The 10,533-nt window shown below is 40.9% G+C and overlaps 1 pseudogene; it reads left to right on the top strand.

Moving 5' to 3' along the window:
• The first annotated feature begins 9,389 nt into the window (after positions 1-9,389).
• Positions 9,390-10,266, top strand: LOC101657228 (annotated as a pseudogene).
• Positions 10,267-10,533: the final 267 nt, after the last annotated feature.

Here is a 10,533-nt window from a genome sequence, read left to right as displayed (position 1 = left end):
AGTACATTCTTAAGACATGCTTAAAAAAAAAAAAAAAGACAGGCTTGTTGAATAATTAACTATGAGAATTAACCTAAACGCAATGTAAGTTCCTAGAATGAAGCTCCCCCAAATATCAATATAGTGCAGAGGACAAAGTAGGTGCTTGAAAGCTACAAATTGATTAATTCTTGCATACATGCATTTATCATCTCTTTTCTCTTGCTTGATTTGCATCTTAACTTCTTTGGGAAGTAGGTGTTCCTGTTTTGCTTTCCACTTCTCAACTGCCACCAACCACTAGCACAAACTGTCACTCCTGAGGTCTTCCGGAATCTTCTCACAGGCGCTTTTATAGCCCCAATTTTAAGATGAAAAACTGATATCCCTACAAGACCCACATTCCCACTGAACAGAATCAAAGTTAATTCAGCAAGCATATACCACTGACTGGGAGCCTTGTGCCGTGGTGGTTCCGTGTTGGGCTGCAATGTGGAAGGTCAGCTGTTAGACTTGGTGGCAATGAGTGACAGCGCTTACACACTGTTGAGCCATGGTGGCACAGTCACTACATGCTGGTCGCCAACCTCAAGGTCAGATGTTGGAAATCACTAGCTACTCCAAAGAAGAAAAATTAGGCTTTCTACTCCAGTAAAGAGTTATAGTCTTAGAAATCCATAGGGGCAGTTCCACCCTGTCCTATAGGGTCACTATGAGTTGGACTTGACTCGATGGCAGTGAGTTTGATGGGTTTGGTTTTTTTTTTGTGGGGGTGGTGGCATACAGCACTGACTAAGGAGCCTTGGTGACCCAGTCAGGTAAGCATTGCACTACTAACCCCAAGGTCAGTAGTTCAATCCCACTAGCTGCTCCTTGGAAGAAAGAGGAGATTATCTGCTCCTGTAGAGATTCCTAGCCTCAGAAACTCTATGTGGGGTTGCTAGGAGTCAGAATCTACTAAATGGCAGTGGGTTTCATTAGGTATAGCACTTACTATGTGCCAAGCACTCACTAAAACTACTTTGCAAACATTTCCTTATTAATCCTTTTAGTAATGTTCTAAGGTATTATTATAACCCCAACTATAAGCTGATAAAACCAACAACTCTAAGGTCTTGTGGATTTATTTCCCAGATTTAGCAAATAAATGTACAGGACACCAAGTTCAATTTTGGAGAAAGAATAGGTGATTATTTAAGATAAGTGTTTCCCATGAAACCTTTGGGTCATACTTACTTTAAAAATCTATTCACTGTTAATCTGAAATTGAACTTTAACTGTATGTCCACTATTTTAGGTGACAACACCTCTTACAAGGTCTTATCCTATTGGGCCTCTACTCAAGTCCTCCCTCAATGCAAGAACACTTTATTCTAATAACCTCGATTTCTGTGATGCTCACCTTTCCAACAAGATTGCTGAAGAAAATTTGGGTGCATAAGTAAATGTGGTGAAGAAAGCTCATGGTGCCCAGCTATTACAAGATATAACATCTGGGGTCTTTAAAGCTTGAAGTTAAAAAAGCAGCCATCTAGCAGGGAAGCAGCAAAGCCCACATGGAAGAAGCACACCAGCCTGCAGCCTGTGTGATCACGAGGTGTCAATCTGATCAGGTATCAGGCATCAGAAGACCCAAAATAAACAACTATTTCAATGCGAACGAGGGGGGTCGGAATGGAGACCCAAAGCCCATCTGTAGACAATTGGACATCTTCTCACAGAAGGGTCACAAGGAAGGGATGAGCCAGCCAGGGTGCAGTATAGCACTGACAAAACACACAACATCCCTCTAATTATTTACTGCTCCCCACCACCCCCACACACACTATCATGACCCCTGTTCTATTACAAATCTAGGTAGACCAGAGCACGTACACTGGTACAGATAAGAGCTCTCGACACATAGAATCCAGGACAGATAAACCCCTCAGGACCAATAATGAGAGAAAGCAATACCATGAGGGTAGAGGGAAGGTGGGGGAAGAAAGGGGAAACTGATTGCAATGATCAATGTATAACCGCCACCCACCCAGGGGATGAACAGCAGAAACGTGGGTGAAGGGAGAAAGCGGACGGTGTGAAATAGGAAAATAAAAAATAATTTATAAATGATCATGGGGGCACAAGAGGGGGAGGATGAGGGAGGGAGGCAAACAAAAGAGTGCAATACTTGATACCAAGGGCTCAAGGAGAAAGAAAATGTTTTAGAAATGATGATGGCAACACATGTACAAATATGCTTGATATAATTGATATATGGATTGTGATGAGAGCTGTAAGACCCCCAATAAAATGATTTATTAAAAAAATTTTAAAAGTCTATCCTGAGTGCTGACACCAACATGGAAGTCGTTTTTCTCAAAAGTACGCCTGTGAGGATCTGTGTTCAATAATCAGTCAGCTCTCACAGCACCTTGAAGGAGACCGCAAGCTTCTTTGACTACCTTCAAGCACAGGCCTTGCTCAGTCATGTCTTGGCAGATAGGAGTCAAACACTTGCTTCCCTTGACCACTAGTGCTGTGCATTCAGCAAATGAACTGCGCTCTCTCCCCCTTGCATGTGGGATAGTGGCTGCGGCCATTCATCATCACATAGGTCTTCCTTCTGCACTGCTCCAGAAGTGAATTCATCCTTCCAAATCCCCTGCTGCTGTCCCGGAAACCCAGGAACCTTCTCCACACATTAGAGGCACTTTTACCTTTTCTCTGGTGTTCCTCCTAGAGCAGGGTTTGGCAAACTTTTGAGAGCAAAGAGCCAACCCTGTCCCTGACAACAATTTAGAAATTATTTGAGAGCTGTAAACATGCAAACAAGCAAACGAAATCACCATTACCTGAATATTAATAACCTTTAACATTTCTATAAATGAAACTAGGATAGTTTTATTTTTATTTTCCATTTTACTTCAAAGCTGCATGTACAAATTGAAAAAGCCATCTGTGGCTCAAGAGCCGCAGGTTGCCGATCCCAGTTCTAGCCTTTTAACACACAAAGCCCTGGGTTTGAGCTTGTGGCTGCCTTTCTCTTTCGTTTTGTTTCCCCGACAGCAACAATGCATGAACCTGCCTCTCCCCTTCCATGCCTCCAGCCAGCCCTGCCAATGACATGTGTTTTCACCTGCATCCTAGGTAGCAGCAACAGCGGCCTTGCTCTTCGGACTGCCTGCATTTGGGCAACTTCTAGCCAAAGTATCCTTATAAAGTGACCTTTCTCACCTGGGATTCTCCAGTGGGAGGAGATAGTATGAATTTCTATTTCTCTCATAAATTAATAACACGCTCCACAGCTCAGCCTGCATGCTCCCCAATTCTATCTCGTTGCCTCTCCCTTTCTGCCTTCCATAAACTAATATAATCCAGTTCCTGTTTAATCTCTGGGCCTCATCCCTGCCTCTGGCTAATCAGCCCATCACCTCATCTGCCCCGATGACCTAAAAACTTTCCCTCTTCCTCAGTCAACCCAGGTCCCTTCCAAACCAAAAATAAACTAGAGTTGATTCCAATATATGGCAACCCTATATATTCCTGCTATAACTGTTCTGTTGATTTTCTTGACTATAATCTTTGTAAAAGCAGACTGCCAGACCTTTCTTCCATGGAAAGGTGGGATCAATTTGAATCATCAACCAATCAAATAGTAGTCACCATTAGAGCTGTCCAGGGACCTTCCAGGTTCCTTGCCTCCTTCAAGCTCCAGTTCATGTGAATGCAGGCAATTTTGAGGTGGAAGACACAGTGAAGTGGGAGAGCATAAAGCAAAAGTTGAACAGATTTCATAACATCAGAATGACAAGGTACTTGCCAAAACACTGAACAAAAGGCACTATAAACAAAATAAGAGGTACTGCAAACAAAACAGTAGACAGCAGATGAAATGTTTGATGTGAGTAATGAAGTTAATATTCTTAATATAATTGTATGAATCAAGAAGAAACAGACGTTCCGGGAGAAAATGAAGAAAAGATATGAGTGTGTGATAGGCATCTCCTCACAAAGTAGAAGAGGCCCGCGGCATAGGAAACCGCAGCACCTAGGAGCTGATGGTCCTCGTGAAAGTAAAATTACGACAGCAAAGAGCTTCTCTTTTTCTCAGCGGAAATTTCGTTAGCAATTTTCCAAAAGATGATAGAGATGTTCCCCCTTTTGATGAGCATCCAAGAAGAAGAGGATATTTTACACGTGCTTTAGCAAACGATTTTAGAATTCACTCATTCATTCCTTCTACCACTTTAAAACAACATAAATTTAAAAGATAAACATCTTTCTTACATTCATATAGTGGTTTCCAGTTTTCCTACAATGAATATTGTAGGAAATATTATAACCGACAATATAGATTTTATTGAAATCCTATAAAAATTAAAGGAAAGATGCAGGGGAGGAAAGAACACTATATGATTAACCTAGATAGACCTGGGTTTCGGGGTCTCTGATGGTCATTGACATCAAACTTGATAACTTCTGCAGCCTAGGATCCTTGCCTCAAAGTGCTGTTAAAGTTTAAAAAGGAAAAGCGTGTAATATCAGTGCTTTGCAAACATTTAAAAAGTGATGCTATCTATTATTATTCTATTGCTTTCTCAGAGAGAGAGTTTAGCGCTCTGCATAGAGTCGGTGCTGGATTAAAATGTTTGCTTGATGGTCTGATTTCTTTGAAAAAACCTGTACCTTCAATATTTTGTACTGACCCCATTCTCTCTTTCCTTGCTTTCCTCCCCCCTCCACCATTTGTCTTTTTTATCCACTTTGTCCTTCTCATTAAACTCCTGAACTGTTCAACAATCTTTCACCAGAACTCTCAGCAGCATCTTTCAAAATCCCAAAATCCCATCTTCCATATCCCAAACTCACTGATTTGTCACTCTTACCTGAAGTTCACCAGCAACGCAATGGGTCCCAGTCTCCTCCTCCCTTGTTCTCCTTTTGTCATAAAAACCTAGTTTGAAACTCACTCCCCAGTTCCTGTGCTTGACTACACGTCAATCTGTGCTTCTTCATGGCCTGTGGCCTGTCTACTCACCTTACCTTTCCTCCACACTGACGCGAATGCCATACCTCTGATGATGCTTCCTGCATGTTTGTGTTCATCTTGTAAAGTTTATGGCATTTATTAATCAACAAAATATCTTCTCTTCCTTTTCATCATCCTTTTCTTTTCCCCTATTCCTCCACCCCATCCCATGCCCAGAAAATTATTTTGTTTCCCTCTAACATAAATTTGTACTTGCACTTGGAAAGTGGGATGAATGCTTTTAAGATTGTCCTAGGTGCCCAGCTATCAAAAGATATAGCATCTGGGGTCTTAAAGTCTCGAAGATAAACAAGAAGCCATCTAGCTGAGAAGCAACAAAGTGCACATGGAAGAAGCACACCAGCCTGTGTGATTATGAAGTGTTGATGGTGTGCTAGTTAAGGTTTATTGTGCCAACCTGCCTGATAAACACATGTGGGATTAATTGAAGGGCGGAGAGATAAAAGGCTTGGTGAGCCTCGCCTTTCTGGTTCTCTGGTCTCTGGTCTTCTGATGGTCAGACCAGTTGTAGCCGCCTTAACTAGTTCTTTGCCTCAGCTGGCAAGGCTTACTTCCTGTGAGACATCCCTGAGGAGAAGCCACATGGACCTACCCGGACACATCCCTGGATGCTGGAGAAGCCATGTGGAGACCCCTGTCAGCGCTGAGATGCTTACATGCTCACTGATTCTGCTTTCCTCTTGCATTCATCGTTATTGCGTGTTTTGCGTGTTTTGCGAGTTTGAGGAGGACTTTATAGATCTGTGTCAAACATATGGGCTAATGTCGGACTTATGGGCTTCGACTAGGCTGGGTTGGGATGCTTTCTTAATGTACGCTTACCTTTTTTTATAAAACTCTCCTATACACATGCGAGTTTCTGTGGATTTGTTTCTCTAGTCTACCCAGACTAACACATTATGGTACTTTGGGAGTGGGGTACTGGAGAAACAAATCATAAGATGGAAAGTAGATGTTTGTTTGACCTCCCTCATGGTAATTTTACTTCTTTGGCTAGCCAGAGGTCAGATAAAGCCACACTGTTTACTTGGTTGTTTCTGGAAAGAACATGGGAAGTTAAAGTTTTGATTATTTTGTTTAGTTGTAGTCTTTGGTTATTCCTGTTTAAAATGGCAAACATGAATGTGATTAATGTATATTTTGATCTCAGTGGTAGAAATTGCCATTTGAATTTATCAGAAACCATGCTGCTTTAAGGAAAATGCCTGACAGAAAGCCTGGATCTGGTTTGATGCTCTCAGGGATCTGATACCATATTTTTGCATAAATAGAGTAGTTTAGATAAGGATTGAACTTGACTGTTTTAAGAATTTAATTTAGTATTGATTCTATTTTTGTTTATATACTGATTTCTTCTCATTTGAATATCATGATTTATAGAAATGTTTATTAGGAAGTATGAAAATAGAAAGCTTGTAAGTACATTTGCTTTCAGCCATTAAAATTTGATCTTTAGATGAGTTTTGGCCATTTCTGCAAAGTAAACTTTGAAAAGATAAACCCCCACCCAGTGCTTTGGAGCACCCAGTACATTTGCATTCCTGGAGACTTGCCTGGGGGCAAGACTGACAGATTGAAGTGAAAAAGAAACTCTGGATTTTGGAATTTTGAACCAGAGGTTTGTGCCAGTAGCTGGAAAAAAATCTGGAACCATGAAGAAAACTCTCCTTTAGGACTGAACATTAAAGGGAGCCTGTGGGCAGGTTGAAATGCGTGCTGGGTGACCACCTGGATCCACTTGCTGAGTGGAAGTGGGAGGAAAGCAGCGATAAAGAGAAGGGTTGCGTCTGGCCACTGACACCTGTGGACTTGGTTTACAGGAAAAAGAGAAGACGAGAACGGGTTAACTCATCTAAAGTTCATGACCTAGCACAGATGGGATCAACTAACAGCCATCAAAGACCCAGAACAAAACATATCAATGTGAGTGAGGAGGAATGCAGAGTGGAGACCCAAAGTCAATCTGTAGACAACTGGACATTGGTCACAACAAAGAGAGGAATCAGGGTGCAGTATAGCACAGATGAAACATACAACTTTCTCCTAGTTCTTTAATGCTTCCTTCCCCCCACAATCATGACCCCAATTCTACCTAAAACCCAGCCAGACCAGAGCATGTACATGGGTAAAGATAAGAGTTGGAAACACAGGGAATACAGGACAGATAAACCCCTCAGGACCAATAATGAGAGTAGCAAACCAGGAGGGTAAGAGGAAGCTGGGAGGATAAATGGGAAACCAATCACAGTGATCTACGTACAACCCCCTCCCTGGGGGACAGACAACAGAAAAGTGGGCGAAGGGAGACATGGGGTAGTATAAGACATGAAAAAATAGTTTATAAGCTATCAAGGGTTCATGAGGAAGGAATGATAGGGGAGGGAGGGGAAAAATGAGCTGATACCAAGGGCTCAAGTAGAAAGAAAATGTTTTGAAAATGATGATGGCAGCAAATACACAAATGTGCTAGACACAATGGATGTATGCATGGGTTGTGATAAGAGTTATATAAGGCCCCAATATGATTTTTTTAAAAAAAAAGATTGTCCTATATCTTTAGACATAATATTGAACATATGTTCTTAATTTTTTTCTCCTAAAATATATGTAACAAAACATTTGCCATTATAGCCACTTTACATGTATGACTCAGGATGAATATATGTTCTATTACTATTTAGAAATACACGTGAAATGGTTTAGGGAAACTTCCCCGGTGGTACAGTGAGTGGGCTACACGTCGGGCTGCTAATCCCTAGGCCTGCACTTCAAAACCCAACAGCCTCTCTGTAAGAGAAAGATGAAGCTTTCTCCACTTGCCAAGAGGAACCATCTCAGAAACCCCACAGAGGCAGTTCTCCCCTGTCTTATACAATCCCTATGAGTAGGAATCGACTTGATGGCAGTGATACTGCTTTTTTGCTTTGGCTATACAATTAACAGCAGATTACATTCACACAATAAGCATTGACTTCTGTATCCTCATCACTATTAAGGCATATCAATACTGGGGTTGACATTAGGCCACATTTGAATTTTGTCTCCTATACACTAACTTTAGACTATTCAAACTGAGCTTTAGTATTTTGTCTGTAAAAAAGAAGATAACTTCTACTTAAAAGGGCAAAATTCAATGAGATATATGTATAAAGCCTAAAAGACCTTAAGGTAGAGTGAGTGGTAAGACAGGATAACACAAAAGGAAATGTGAATATCCCATGCCTTTTCAAAGATTAAGGTGCCCTAGTGGTGTTTTGATATACCCTAGTGGTGGGTGATGTGTTGGTCTCATAACTGCAAGGTCAGCAGTTCAAACCCACCAGCTGCTCCAGGGGAGAAAAACCCCAAAGGGCAGTTTTACTGTGTGCTAGAGGGATGCTATGAGTCACAATCTACTTGATGGCAGTAGGTGGATGATGGTTTCCCAGGTTCATTCATTCTGTATAGAATTTATAATCCAGTAGAAAAAAACAAGATCTACATAATGAACTAAACACCTATCACAATCAAAATGAGTTTACCAATCATATAGCAATAAGCCCTGGAGGCATACTGCATAACTCATTTACCTGAAAGGTGGTCAGTTCTAAGCTACCAGCCTCTCCCAGGAAAAAAGATGTGAGCTCAGACCTACCTTATCTATGGATTTAGAGTTCCAACTATTTGTGTGAGAACCCAGGTGTGCTGTGAAGGAGTGTACCTATCTTTAAAAACATTTGGAAACACTCCTTGTTCTTAATCAACAAGAAGGAGAAGCTCTGGCAAAAACATGTTGTCTAAACTCAACATTGAGAGGGAGTCTTCAGAGCACCCGATCAGCAGCTCCCGTCTGAGGCTCAAAGAGGCAGAGAGCTTTTCTTTTTCTTCCCCTAGCCAGCCTGTAGCTCTATCCATCAAATTAATGACATCAAGGTCGTCTGAAAATTACAATTAAGACTAATTGTAAGGGCAATGGACTTCCTTGTATTTAACCCTGATCCAAAATATTGACATCTCATCTTGCTCGGTAGGTCTTGGAGGTTGAGAAGATGAGGCTAGGAAAGCATCTGATATTTCTGGTGTTGGTATTTCTTATTGAAAATAATATGGACACTGGATTTTCTTGAAGTAAGTGGAGCAACTAGAAGTCCCACAAGTATTTTCTTTCAAGCAGAATTTACACTCTATTCAAAAATCTAAAATGATCCCATCTCAAATCACATGTCTAATAAGAAAATTATCTAGCTCCACGGTAAAATAAAGCTCTCTGGTGATAATTTTGACTGGACTTAGAATAAGTTAACTTGGTTCAGCAAATCCTTTCAGGATTTATGACAGAAAAGGCACTTGGCAGTAGACAAGGCTCTGCTTATGAAGTAAATGTGGTGGCAATGAAACTATGGCTGATACAAGAGTGTCGTTCCTTGAAACTAAAGAGTACCCTGATCCTGACATACAAAAGAATCAAGTCCTAACTTGAAAAATGGCAAGAAAAGTGGGTGACCTGAAAGATGGCCTTTCATTGGGAAGAAGGATATCAGCTTTTTTTTTTTAAGTCATTTTATTAGGGGCTCATACAACTCTTATCACAATCCATACACACATCAATTGTGTAAAGCGCATTTGTACATTCATTGCCCTCATTATTCTCAAAACATTTTCTCTCCACTTAAACCCCTGGCATTAGGTCCTCATTTTTACCCCTCCCTCCCTGCTCCCCCTCCCTCATGAGCCCTTGATAGCTTGTAAATTGTTATTTTGTCATATCTTGCCCTGGGAATGTCAGCTTTAAAGAAGCCTTTGGGTACTTTTCTTAATGATCGGAGTGGACTCCCGGGTGCTTTTCCAGTTGGGATGAGATGGTCTGCAGACTTGGAGCAGGGGCATTCGTGTCCAAATCAGTGAAGTTGAGATATGGGAATTTTTTATGGAGCAGAATCTCTCTTAGTCAGAAAAGCCAATCACAGAAATCTTGGGAGCCAAAGTATTTAAGAGTTCTTCGGAGAACATTGCATTATATGGCTGTGGCATTTTTTATCTTTCAAGAGCAAATCCTGGCCAATTTTACCAGATTTGGGATAGAAGAGCTTTAATTCAGGTGATCGACAATGCTATACGGAATTAGTGTCCCTAACAAGAAAAGGGTTGCCGTAACTCCTATATGTTCCCTCTTAGGATCCAACTAATCACCCAGGTTTTATGTTCCAGTGGCTAAAATCAAAAGGTTGTTAGGTATAATGTGCCACCTGCATTGTGATGAAAACTTTTTTTTTTAAGAATGACATAGCTATTGGAGAATTGGTTACATATCTAATTACACAAAAGTAGGTGAGACTAAAAATCGAATAACATCAACTTAAAACATTTTTTTACTGTGAATTAGATGGGAGTTTGCATTTCGGAACATCATTATTGTATCCAATAATTTAGACAACTTGTCAAGCTTCCCAATAACTTGCTGTGCTCTGCTCTGCTTTGTGTTTGTTTTTCAGTCCCTTTTCTGAGATACTGTCTTCCTCTTTATCCAGTGGGTCTCAACCCCT

Source organism: Echinops telfairi, unplaced genomic scaffold (genome assembly GCF_000313985.2).
Source record: "Echinops telfairi isolate 266 unplaced genomic scaffold, ASM31398v2 ScPeMD7_1713;HRSCAF=2227, whole genome shotgun sequence".
NCBI lineage: Eukaryota > Metazoa > Chordata > Mammalia > Afrosoricida > Tenrecidae > Echinops > Echinops telfairi.
This window is presented reverse-complemented; position numbering and strand designations above follow the sequence as displayed.